General features: G+C 36.0%; 1 protein-coding gene across 2 annotated transcripts in view; it reads right to left on the bottom strand.

Annotated features, from left to right (window-relative positions):
- Positions 1-12,503, bottom strand: part of KCND2 (potassium voltage-gated channel subfamily D member 2) — a 333,774-nt gene that overhangs the window by 263,160 nt on the left and 58,111 nt on the right. The gene's annotated exons all lie outside the window — the stretch shown is intronic.

The raw sequence follows: 12,503 nt of genomic DNA, 5'->3' as shown, positions 1-12,503 counted from the left end.
AGGAGAACATTGGGAATTAGAGACCCAACAGCTTGATGTTTATACTGGGCAAGATCCTTCAACAGATTATTAAACAGCATGTTGGCAAGAACTTGGATAGGAATGCAGTTATTAATAAAATCCAGCAAGACAATCTTATAATCTTTTTGGCTATTGCTAGGAGCCCAATAAATTAGGACACCATCATGGACGTGATTTTACTTGATCACAACAAAGCATCCAAGAAAATCTATCATGATATCCTATTAGGGCAAATGCTCTCTCATGATATCCTAAAAAAAAAAAAAGAGCTAGATCGGGGTGTCAAACAAGATTTCATTAAGGGCCACATCAGGGTTGTGTTTTACCTTGGGGGGCTGAGTGGGCATGGTCAGGGTGGCCATGGCTGGGTTGAGCATTCCAGATAATTGTCCTGCAGCCCTCTGCCATGAAAACAGAGCCTGGGAGTTTCATTTTTGCTGGCAGAGGGTTGTAGCAAAAAATGGAGGTTGGGAGGGCTGAGTACGGCCCTATCAAGCTCTGTTATCTCTGGCAGAGGCACTGTGGGATGGTCCTTCACTGTTTCCAGGGAAGCCCCACAGGCCACATCTAAGCACCCCATGGGCTGCATCCAACCTTGAGTTTGAAACCCCTGAGATATATGTTAGATAGATTCATAATTGGCTGAATCCATCTAGTACTTTTTATTTATTAAATTTATATGCCACCCATCTCACTGTTGAACAATTATGGGCAATATATGGCTGATGGTAAGAGCTGGCAACCAATGAAATGAGTTACTTCATGAGATGGTATGTTCTCGTTCAACAAAGATTTTTAAACAAGCAGGACAGCCATCTATTCAAAGTACGTACAGACTTTACCGCAAAGATGGGGTTGGAGCAATGATTTATGAGCATTGTTTAATTATATGATAATAACAAGAATATGGATATTTACAGGAAACCCTTGACCATTTAATTCACAACCATTCAAAGTTACAATGCCTCTGGACAAAAGTGACTTAATGTCGATCTTTGCGTAAAACAGTCATTGCAGAATCCCAAAAATCACAAGATCAGAATTCAAGTGCTAAGCAATATATTTATGATGGTTGCAGCATCCTGAGATAATGCGATTGCCATTTGCAACTTTCTCAGTTGGCTCCAGAAAATCAAATTAATGGGAGAGGCTGGGTTTGCTTAACAAGTTCATGATTTACTTAACAATGGAGGCAAAAACTTTATAGAGTTGGGCACAAGTCATTTAACAATCGCCTTATTTAGCAATTGAAATTCTGGTTCCAATTGTGGTCATCAGTCAAGATTTACCTATATTTGAGTTTGGTGTAACAATTTATATGACAGGAAAGAAAAATCTCTCCGTTCTAGAGGACAATCCTTTTATGTTTAGCTGGAAGTAGTTTTCATTATGTTCAGAGAGACTTACAGTTGTGAACCTGAGAATCTAGAATATTTCAAAATATTCTGAACTCATCAACAAGCTCATCTTTCTTGCTATTTCACTGGAATAACACAAGCAGAACCAGAGAGGGTTTGATTAATGAAATGGTGGCTTATTTTTCCTCTATAGAAAGTACCAACTATTCTAAAGAAACCCAGCCTCTAGAGACAGATGCAATACAGAAAATAATAAAAAAGAGGAGGCATCTTGGTGTAAATAAAGGATAAAGTGTACATACTACAAAAGGATTAATAGTACAAAGCAGTAAAAGCCATTCATCATCTGAAGATGAACTTCACAACATACATTCTCTATGAATTCATTCCACATTTGTTTCACCTAAAACTAACAGGACAAAAATAGATATTTTAAAAGAGTAAGGGAATAAAATAGTATAAAATATTGAGACTTTGATTAAATCAGTAATACATTCTTTCCTATACCAAATTAAAAATTAATCATAATGTCATGTAAGGAATATGGATGTCCTACAAGTATGTAAAGAGAACACACAATCTATATGGGGCCTCATATAATTTATACTCCTTCCACTATACTCTGTCTTGGTCTTTCTTGTCAGGTTGGACATATTTCTGATTCTTGTTTTAATGTATAACAAGCTAATTTGCTTGAAAAATCTGCCAACCAATATTTTACAAAGATTATCTTAAGCTCCAGAGTCCAATTTAATGAAAAGTTACGGCAGCAAGATAACTTGTATTCAATATTCAAGTATCATCAGATTCATTCTGTTCTGCTTGTAAATCTCTGGAATTTAATTAATCTGCTTAAAAGTGAAGCCTAATCCTATATATCTTTAATGGGGAACATGTCTCATTTTTTCCTTCATATATATATATATATATATATGTGTGTGTGTGTGTGTGTGTGTGTGTGTGTGTGTGTGTGTTTTCGTACATTTTCACGGGTGTAGGTATGCTGGTCTTGTTGTATTCGAGTCTTTTCCCGGGTAAGATTGAGATTGTCTTGGCAACATTTCAGTGAGGTATCACTCGCCATCTTTAAGCTGGGTTTTGGGTTTAAAGTGTGATTGGAGCTACCGTCTTTCTATAAATCTTGGTGGGTGGGTGTGGAGTGCTGGCTTTGTTTCAGTAAGTGGAATGATTGGTTGTGTGGTTGTATCATGATTGGCAAATTGATGCTGATTGGTGCTGGCTGTGTGTCTATTGTTGTTTCATGTTGTAATGGCGTGGGTGGTGGGTGGGGCTCTTTTGTTGACTAGGGCTGGTTTCCAGATGTCTGGTAGGCTGGAAGTATTATCACGTTTATTCATGTTGTGGAGGTGTTTCTCTATTTCAATAGCTTCCATATGTAATATGGAAACGTTGCCAAGACAATCTCAAACTTACACGGGAAAAGACCCAAATACAACAAGACCAGCATGCATGCATGCATGTATGTATGTATATACATATTTGTTTTTGTAGATTTTCACGGGTACAGGTATGCAGGTTTTGGTGTATTTGGGTCTTTTCCCATGTAAGATTGAGAGTATCTTGGCGACGTTTCGACAAGGTCCCACTCATCATCCTCAGGCTGGTGTCTTCAGCCTCATGCCTGCACAGGTATTAGTTCTAGGTTGCTTCTCTCCTTGGTTAGTTTCCACTCATTGCTTTTCGTCCTGCCCTTAGGTGCTTTGGAGAATAGCTTGACTCCCTCTTCTTTGTGGCAACCCCTGAGATATTGGAACACTGCTATCATGTCACCCCTAGTCCTTCTTTTCGTCAAACTAGAGATACCCAGTTCCTGCAACCGTTTTTCATATGTTTTAGCCTCCAGTTCCCTGAGTTAAGAGTTATAAAGTTATAAAGAGAAAAAAAGTCAATACAAACTACAGAATATAAATAAAACTACAGAGAATAAAAATCAATACAAACTTCAAAAATGCAGAGAGAGAGAGAGAGAGGGAGGGAGGGGGCGGGAAGGAGGGGGAAGGGGGAGGGAGGGAGGAAAGAAGGAAGGAAGAAAAGGAAGGAAGGGGTGTGAAACAGAAAAAAGAAGTAACTTCCCTCCTCATCCCAGTAGGTTAAAAACAAATTTAATAGTTTATTACCATCTCTAAATAAAACATAAGCTCTCTTTTCCCCATACCTCATCTCAATGATACAGAAAACAAGGTCCAAATGCTACATTGATTAATCCTTTTCAACAATGTCCAGCAAGGGCAACTAGGTAAAACTACTTTCTTCTTTTAACTCTGCTCAAACAACCTTATAAATCTTCCTAGATTTTTAAAAATTATTCTTCAACCTTTAACAAAAATGTTTCAGAAGTATTTTGCTGGTCATCTTTGTTTCAAAGCAACAATCCTTCAGAACCTTAACAAATTTCTTTTCTATAAATAACTAAAATTTATCCTTCCACTTGACACTTCTAAGAAAAGTCCTTCCAAATCTTAGCAGATCTCTTTTGTCTATCTAGAAAAAAAAACCCATCAGTTTCCTTGTTTAATATCTGTTTATCTCCTTTAGGGAACGAGTCATCCATCTGATCCATTTGTATTACATTTAAATCCTCCTTCAAATTAATTTCATAGACATCAATTGTAGCTTGTTCTTGTCTTACAGCTTCATTAAATCATGCTCTGTCAATATTATCAAGCATTTGATCCGCTGTATCCAAAAATGTGGCTGAAAGTTTATGCTAAATATTTCTATTTCAATTTCTCTCCCCCCCCTCTAGATACATATAGATATACATATACATATACAAAAATTCAGAGAGAGAGGGAGGGAGGGAGGGGAGGGGAGGGAGGAAAGAAGGATACATATAGATATAGATATAGATATAGATATAGATATAGATATAGATATAGATATAGATATAGATATAGATATAGATATAGATATAGATATAGATATAGATATAGATATAGATATAGATATAGATATAGATATAGATATAGATATAGATATAGATATAGATATAGATATAGATATAGATATAGATATAGATATAGATATAGATATAGATATAGATATACATATGTGTTGTGGCCCAGCAGGAGCTGTTGGAGCTACCACCAGACTCTGACAGCGAGGGGCCCTATGAGTCGGCTCTGGAGGATGTGGAGGACCTCGGACAGGGTTCTGACTCTGAGCAGATGCAGAGAGGCTGGTTGGCCACCAGGAGGCGCCTGAGCCTTGGACCAGTGGGGAGGAGACAAGGGAGTTGGTCCTGGATGCCCGGCAACGGAGAGCTAATAGGCGTAAGAAACAGTTACACAGTTACAGGAGATAATTGCATTCAGCTGGTGGTAATTAGGCTCCTCTCAAGACTATAAAAGGAATGATTCTGCACACACTCGTTGCAGGAGTCAACGTACTTACTAGAGCTGGAGAACTCTCGTGGCTAGCTTGGCAGGCTGGATTGCTCCAAGGTTAGTCTGTGCTGGATTGCTGCCAATGTCTGGACTGTGCTGGATTGCTGCCAAGGTCTAGTCTGTGTGTTAATAAATCCTTGAAGTATCTTTGTCTCAGTGTGCTTTGGTGTAGGACAAGGGGGGTTCAGAATACATATGTATATGTATACATATACATATACATATACATACATACTGTTAGATACTCGCTTCAGTTATAGTGGTTTCCACCAAGGTCCTCTGTTCCGGAGGGAACAGAGGTTTAATCTCATTGGTCGAAGGGTCTGACAGCTCCCTATAAAAGAGCTGCTGTCAGAGTAAACCTTTGCTGGATTGTATACATACTTGTTCTGTTACAATAAAGAGCTGTTGTTGCCTTTAGCCTGAGTGTGCCTAACACATAAGTATATAAATAATAACATAATTAACATAATATAGTATATTTTTTAAAAAAATAAAATCAAATTTACACCATTGTCGTTTAAGAAGATGGAAACGAATATCAGTTCAAAGAATCTTAATTTTTTCCAAAATGCAAAACATTTATAATTTTTTTTAAAGCCATTAAGGTATAAGACTTAATCAAACTTAATGTCCCCAAAGGCTGTTTTGTGAGAATAAGCTTGATGTAGTCCTGGCTCTCTGCTACTCCACTCATAAATCAACAGTAAAAACAGTAGCTTCTGTCACCAACTCATGAGGTTCATGTGGCTACCCAGAGTCATGTGGGTGGTCTCATTGATCTCCCCTTTGTTCCAGGATCCAGGATCCAGTGGCAATTCCCCTGGCAGAAGCTGTCTTGGTAGACAGTGAAAGCCAGCAAGGTGTCAACTTGCCATTTTGCTTACAGGAAATGAGGCTTGATGAATTCTTCGGAGGGTGCAGAATTGGAGCTTTTCTTCGGTGCTTTGAAATGCTGCTGATGTTACGTATTCAGAGCAAGGTGTTTTAAGACAAACACTGTTGCTTTATTTTTACTTCTAATGTGTAGAAATTGTCAATGAGTTAAACTGACTCTGTTTTAATGTCTTTTATGAATGGCAGCTACTAGCAGTCATATGATATTGGCATCTACGAATCAAATGAAATGAATACATGAATACATATATATATATATTACACAAATTATACCTTAATACTTTTAATTTAGTCATCTATTTATATTTTATCAAGTCATTTTTTATTTATAGCATTTGTTTGCCATCTAAATTATATTGTACCTTGGGGGTTTATAATGAAATTAATAATTATAGTAACACAGTATTGTAGGAAATGCGATATATTTATAGAAAGTACTCATGGAATGCTGTTACCTTCCCACCAAAGGTGGTTCCTTTTTTTATACTTGCATTTTTTTAATGTGCTTTCAAACTGCCAGTGTTAAATCGGGGGTAGAAATTACTAGGAGGCGTCTGAGGTAACCGTGAACCGTTTATTCAAACAAGAACGAATAGAACATCAACTGTGAGTAGACAGGCACCTCTCCTTCGTCTGACAGCCTTTTATACTCGGCTGTCAAATAGTTCAACCAATAGCCTCGGGTATGACAGCCCGGCAACCGGCAGGCGCATCTGATTGGCTAAGATGCGCCTGGCTGCTGCCGAGCTGTCATTCGTAAGTCTGAGGACTTACGAGGCTACAACAGCCAGGTTGGCAGAAGCTGGGACAAGTTACGGGAGCTCACTCCATTACGCGGTGCTAGGGATTCGAACTGCCGAACTGCCGACCTTTCTGATCGACAAGCTCAGCATCTTAGCCACTGAGCCGTCACGTCCCTTCCAAAGTAATAGCAAAAACAAAACAAAAACTAATCAATATTTAGAAAAAAATCCAAGGCACTTGTAGTACATGCAAAAAGAAAGAAACTGATATAACTGAAAGTCTTCACAGCTTCCTGGAAGACAATGATTCGTTAGCTGACTTTTCAAATGCTAGTCAATGGATCATTCATTTTAATTATCTTTTATTCACGCCAAAGGAAGCATAATATATAAAAAGGTGTTACTCCATCTTGTTACTAAATAGTGGAGATACTTTAAACTACAATTTAGTTATGACAGGTGCCTCCAATAAGGCTGAATCAATAGTAGATTTCCAAATGCTAGACACTATTCAATATAGTTAAAATAGTTCAGAATAAAATTTTGCCTTGTCACTTGGACATTCATTTTTCAGTTGAAAAATGTCAGTATAAATGTCAGTTTTATTCTTTTATACATATAAGTGATATTTTAATGTTAGATTTTCAAAATAAAGATTTCCCTTAAAATATTGTTATTATCAATTGTCACATGGATAAATGACAGAATACAAATAATAAAATATGACCTACCATTTTGATGAGCCAGCATGCCCAGTGGTAAGGAAGTTATTTATTTGAACTCTAACATTACTTGTTTTAGCCTGTCTTACATTTACACCCCATGTAAATGTAAGACAGTCCACAACAATGGTAAAAAAAAGTCAAGAAGAAAGTTGTGATCAAAAGATTAAAGCTTGGTAAATTTATTTGTGTGTTAATGCAGCACACATAAAGGGGTTTGCTTTGATCAGCTGTTGGGACCTTAATTCTTTGGTCCACAACCCAGTCTATTTAGCAATTTCCATACAGATCAAGGTTGTTGTTTTTACCAGATGATAGACAGTTGTGTGATTGTGTCCTTATCTTCCAGGGTGGCCTGTGGCAACTGATTGTTAGGAAGGATGGAAGCTTTGAGGAAACTATTCTTTGATCTCAGTCTTGACCTTGGTGCTTGAATTGTGTTTCAGTAGACATGGATTTAACCCACTCTTTCTGTGCATCATTTTCAGGTGGAATTTTGGAGGGGGAATACCAGCTACATCAGGGGTGTCAAACTGGTGGCCCACAGGCCAGATGTGTCATGCACAGGCCATGCCTACTCTAGCTCCGTGAATGGGAAAAACATTGTGAAATATCATGGGACAGCAATGTGATGCGGTGAGTTTGACACCCGTGAGCTAGATAATACACCTCTTATATTGGGGTTGATTTTAGATATCTGTAACTAATCTTGCTGTTTCATTTAGGTCCACATCCATCTGTTTTGCATGTTTTGATCTATACTAAACTTCTCCTACAAAGTAACATAGGTCTAAAGAAATAGTAAAAATAAAAATAAAAATGATTGTTTCTAAACTTTAAGAGATATGTTACAGATATGTAAGAAATAAATGTAATCAGCAAAACATTTCAGAAGAACTGACCCTTTGGTAAAACAAGAAAACTAACTAGAGTAGCCTTTTGCAACCTGTAATCTTCCAGATATATTAAACTATTAAAATCGACAGCATCATCAATGGTACCAGTGGCATCAGCTCTGGCCAATCTTTGCTCTAGATGGTTCACAAATAAAAGATATGTCTGATTTCACTGATTAAGTTACTCATAGGTTAGTTGTTCTTTGGCACCTAGCAAATGTCTGCAGTACATGGAAAGACAAATGAATATGAGAACCATCAACTATACTTGTTGTTATCAAAGTTCACTATATTAGAATCATACAATCTTATAATTTGTTGCAATTCACTAAAACTATTCCAATAGGCCATCCAATCTCCTTTTGAAAATCAGTCATGAAGGAACGTTCACTATACTTCTAATCGAATGATTTCCTTTCTTAACAACTCTCAATATCAGGAAATTCCTCCTAATATGCAGTTGAACTCTTGGTTTTTTTTTTTTAATATCAGTACTTTCTTCTTGCCCTTCTTTTGACTCCAACAGAGAAAGTCCATTGTTTCTAACAGTCTTTGGGATATTTATAGACCACTATCATATCTCTTCTCAGACCTCTTCTTTGCAAGCTAAAAGTAAAACTTGCAATTCTTTGGCTTCAAGCACCTCACCATCATGGTAACTCCCCCTTGAATCAAATTCCTCCAAACCAGTTATAATTAATTTAATATATTACTTTAATCTTGAATATGTTTCAGAATGTATAAGACCTTGATTTACATTGGTAGACGGTTCATATTTTGAGTCACTGTACTTACGTACCTAAAAGTGCACAAGCAACTAATTTTTCCATGACGAAAAAGCATAATATTGTTCTTTCTTTCTTTCTTTCTTTCTTTCTTTCTTTCTTTCTTTCTTTCTTTCTTTCTTTCTTTCTTTCCTTCCTTCCTTCCTTCCTTCCTTCCTTCTTTCTTTCTTTCTTTCTTTCTTTCTTTCTCCTGGTAGCATTAATAACATTGACTTGGCATAAGAGTCTATGGAATTGTACATCTCAAACTATTTGCAAATTTTCCTTCTTCCCTCTTTTCCTCCCTCTTTCCCTTTTTCCTTTCCTTTCCTTTCTTACCCAGCATTAATAACACTGAGTTGGCATAAGAGTATATGGAATTGTACATCTCAGTGTATTTGTAAAATTGCAAAGAATCATGTATATAATGATTATTCCTGTACTTTTTAATTCCTTTTTCCAGACCATTACTGAAAGTATAACATAAGGCAGAATTTTAGCTCATTCCTTTAATCTACGTCCTATTAACTGATCTGCAATTTTGATTAAAGTTGCTTAAGTAATCTGGGTAATTTATGAATGTTATTATTAGTTTCCGGAAAGGCTCTAAAATGTTGGTTAAAATACAGTGACAATATATAGAAAACGTATCTATAAAAAAGCATTCATTGTTATTGTTTATATTAATAAATATTTGGCTATTTATCACTAAGAATAATATTATGTAAGATCAAATTTTAATCATATTTAAACTTTTATACTGGTAATAGTGTTCAGTTAAAGTTCCTTCTATGAAAGATACTAGAAGGAACTTAGTTTTCTATCATTATCATTGAAGTCTCTACTAAAGATTAGAAATAAATTAATTTCATTTTTGTTTGGGCGGGTTTTCTCATTTTTCTACCTAGAGTCTGTTTGCCCATTAACTGATGCATTTGACAAAAAATGTTTATATAAATAGTTGTACATATTTTTTATTTATATTGTATCTAATTTATACTGTATTTTTCACATACTTCACATACTTTTCTTTATATGTGAATTTTTTAGAACAAAAAACTGATTTTACAAACTGCACACTATTTTTAATATGCTTATTTTTATATGCATCTTTCCTTAATATGTTAGTTGCAAATATTCATCTATAGTTAGTGTTCTAACTATAGGTGCACAATATATTTATTTGTTAAAAAAATTAAGATGCCATATTTGTCAATATTTCTGGAGGTAGATTGCACTTTGCAAAACAGTAGTACCTATTTGTGAAATTAATAGTCATTTCAATTTTAAATTTGCCTTTTATTTTAATTAATTTTAATTAATTTTTTCTTGCATTTTATCCCAATAAGTGTTTAGCAAACAAATGGAGCAGAGAGTTAGAAAATGTAACACCATGAAAGACAAAGAAATACTATTCAGGCAGAAAAAAAAATACTGGTTATTTGGATATAGGAATAAAGAAAGAAATTTACTAGGAAAAATAGAAACATACAAAAATGGGGACATTTTTATATTCTCCTGCGATAATTTTGGAAAAATATTATCACTCCAATATTTCTTAACAATATTTCACAGAAATATAGAGCATGAAACTGTATTAATGAAGCTTAATTATTTCCAATGGGATTATTCTTGGAAAGTTGACACATCCTCATTTGGAATTATTATATAGATTCTGCCTTAAGCTTTGAACAAATCCATTGTGTTTCATTACTGCTTGCTACCAAGAAACATGGTAGAAGATGGCAGCTTATTTATGTGAAGGATTGGCGATAACATGCAAAGCAGTCCATAACTGTTCAGGGAAAGTATAGTACTTTGGGATTTTTTAACAGTCATATGGGATAGTTTAGCATCTGCAACCAATTAAGTTCTATATTTTGTCATACTGGCTAATGTTAATTAATACTATGCAATAGAGATGAGGAAACATTCTACTTCATGGCCCAGATTCATTCAGTTGATGGAAGTGGAAAACTTACCATGGAACATAAGTCACTGTAGCAACTGAAAAACCTAACCCAACCCTGAAGCAAAAAGAGGTTTCTTTGTTCCATTGGAAATACTCTTGGGCTTTGAATCATAGCCACAATAGCATGTAAATAAGTTTGATTTCCCTTTTCTTCTTCTAAAGTTTTAACTTAAAATGAGAAATAATCAGATCACGTTGTACATATGCATTTATTATTAGACTACTGATATAAAGATTGCTATCCTGGACTCTGAACAGTTTTTTTCTACACAGAGAACATCTATATAGGGCAGTTCTTGATGTTCTTCTCTTTGCAATATAATACCCAAATGAAGAAAAATGCGATAAGATAGATACAGGATGGCTTACTTTGCCAGAAGCATTTGAGCAAATCAGTTATCTTTTAGAGGAAAATAAATGAAATTTTGTGATTACAAGCTCTGGTCTTAACAGTGTTTAGATCTGTTCTTTAATATTTAATGTCATTTTTTTTCTTGGAGGGAAATTATTAATAATTGTATTCATTGAAGCATGTACTTGAAAGATTGACCCCTTAAGCTGTTTGGAGCAAAGGTAGGAAAAGAGAAGGAAGAAGGCAGGTTTTTTTTTTTTTTTTTTTTTTAAAAACCCAATTATCTGAGTTTCAGCTAAAGCTTTCTACTGATGTGACACAGTATTCTACCAACTTTCAAATTGTGTCATGAAATAAAAAAAAATGCTAAAGAATACTGAAAATTAGGAATTTGAAAAGATAGCAGATCTGTGTCACACTTGTCATACTGAAAATAATCTGAGCAGCTCTTATCAGAAGTATTCAAATTTCAAGAGAAACTCCATGTAATTCAAATACTGTACAGAGGAGATCCTGGTCCTATTAGCAGAGATGGGCTGCTACAGGCCCGCCTGGATTCAGGAGAACCCATAGCTAACATTGTGACCAGTTTGGAAAATCTCCAAATCCCACCCCTGGCTGGCCCCATCCACCCCACCTACCCCCTCCCACACTGCCCCATTGCTCCCAGGAGTCTCCATGTGGCCCATTTTGGATGCGAGTTAAGTGCAGGGCCTATGCCTGGGCTTTCTAGAAGTTCTGGAAGGGTCTGCGGAGCCTGGGGAAGGCATTTTTTACCCTCCCAGAGGCTCAAGGAAAGCCTCCAGATCCTGCGGAAGGCAAAAACATCCCCCTTACAGGCAGGAGGCTGACTAGACCACATGCAACATGGCCACGCCCACCCAGCAACCAGGCAGAGAACCCACTGCTGAAAATTTTGAAGTCCACCCCTACCTATTAACTAACATGCAGTTGGACTAGTGACCAGTACATACAAATGTACTAAAAAACATATGGTTCAAGTTCTTTGTAGTGTCATTTAAATGTACAGGGGGCTGTTTTTCAATATAGTTTATTTAGAACAAAGAGGATAACAACAAAGCTGATGAGTATCATGACAGAATCCCAGTTCTTAAAAATGGCTTCTTATCTTTCCACAATAGTGATTCTCCAAAGATCTCAAAGGAGTGTCAGTTTTCAGAGTTATTCTTTTATGAGATTTGACATAAGTAGATCAGAGTAGATAAGAGTAGACAGCAAAGCTGCATGACAAAAAACTGGTGTTCTATTAACAGATAATACTAATCTCAGTTGGAGACTTTGGATAACTAGGAAGCAGTGCAGATCGTCTTTGGCTACAGACATGGCACAGCTCTATAGAACAAACTTACA

The sequence above is a fragment of the Thamnophis sirtalis genome, unplaced genomic scaffold (assembly GCF_051295495.1).
Source record: "Thamnophis sirtalis isolate CommonGarterSnake01/CBP01778 unplaced genomic scaffold, rThaSir2_p1.2 scaffold_9, whole genome shotgun sequence".
NCBI classification, from domain to species: domain Eukaryota; kingdom Metazoa; phylum Chordata; class Lepidosauria; order Squamata; family Natricidae; genus Thamnophis; species Thamnophis sirtalis.
The sequence above is the reverse complement of the archived record's forward strand: the minus strand, read 5'-3'. Positions and strand labels throughout refer to the sequence as shown.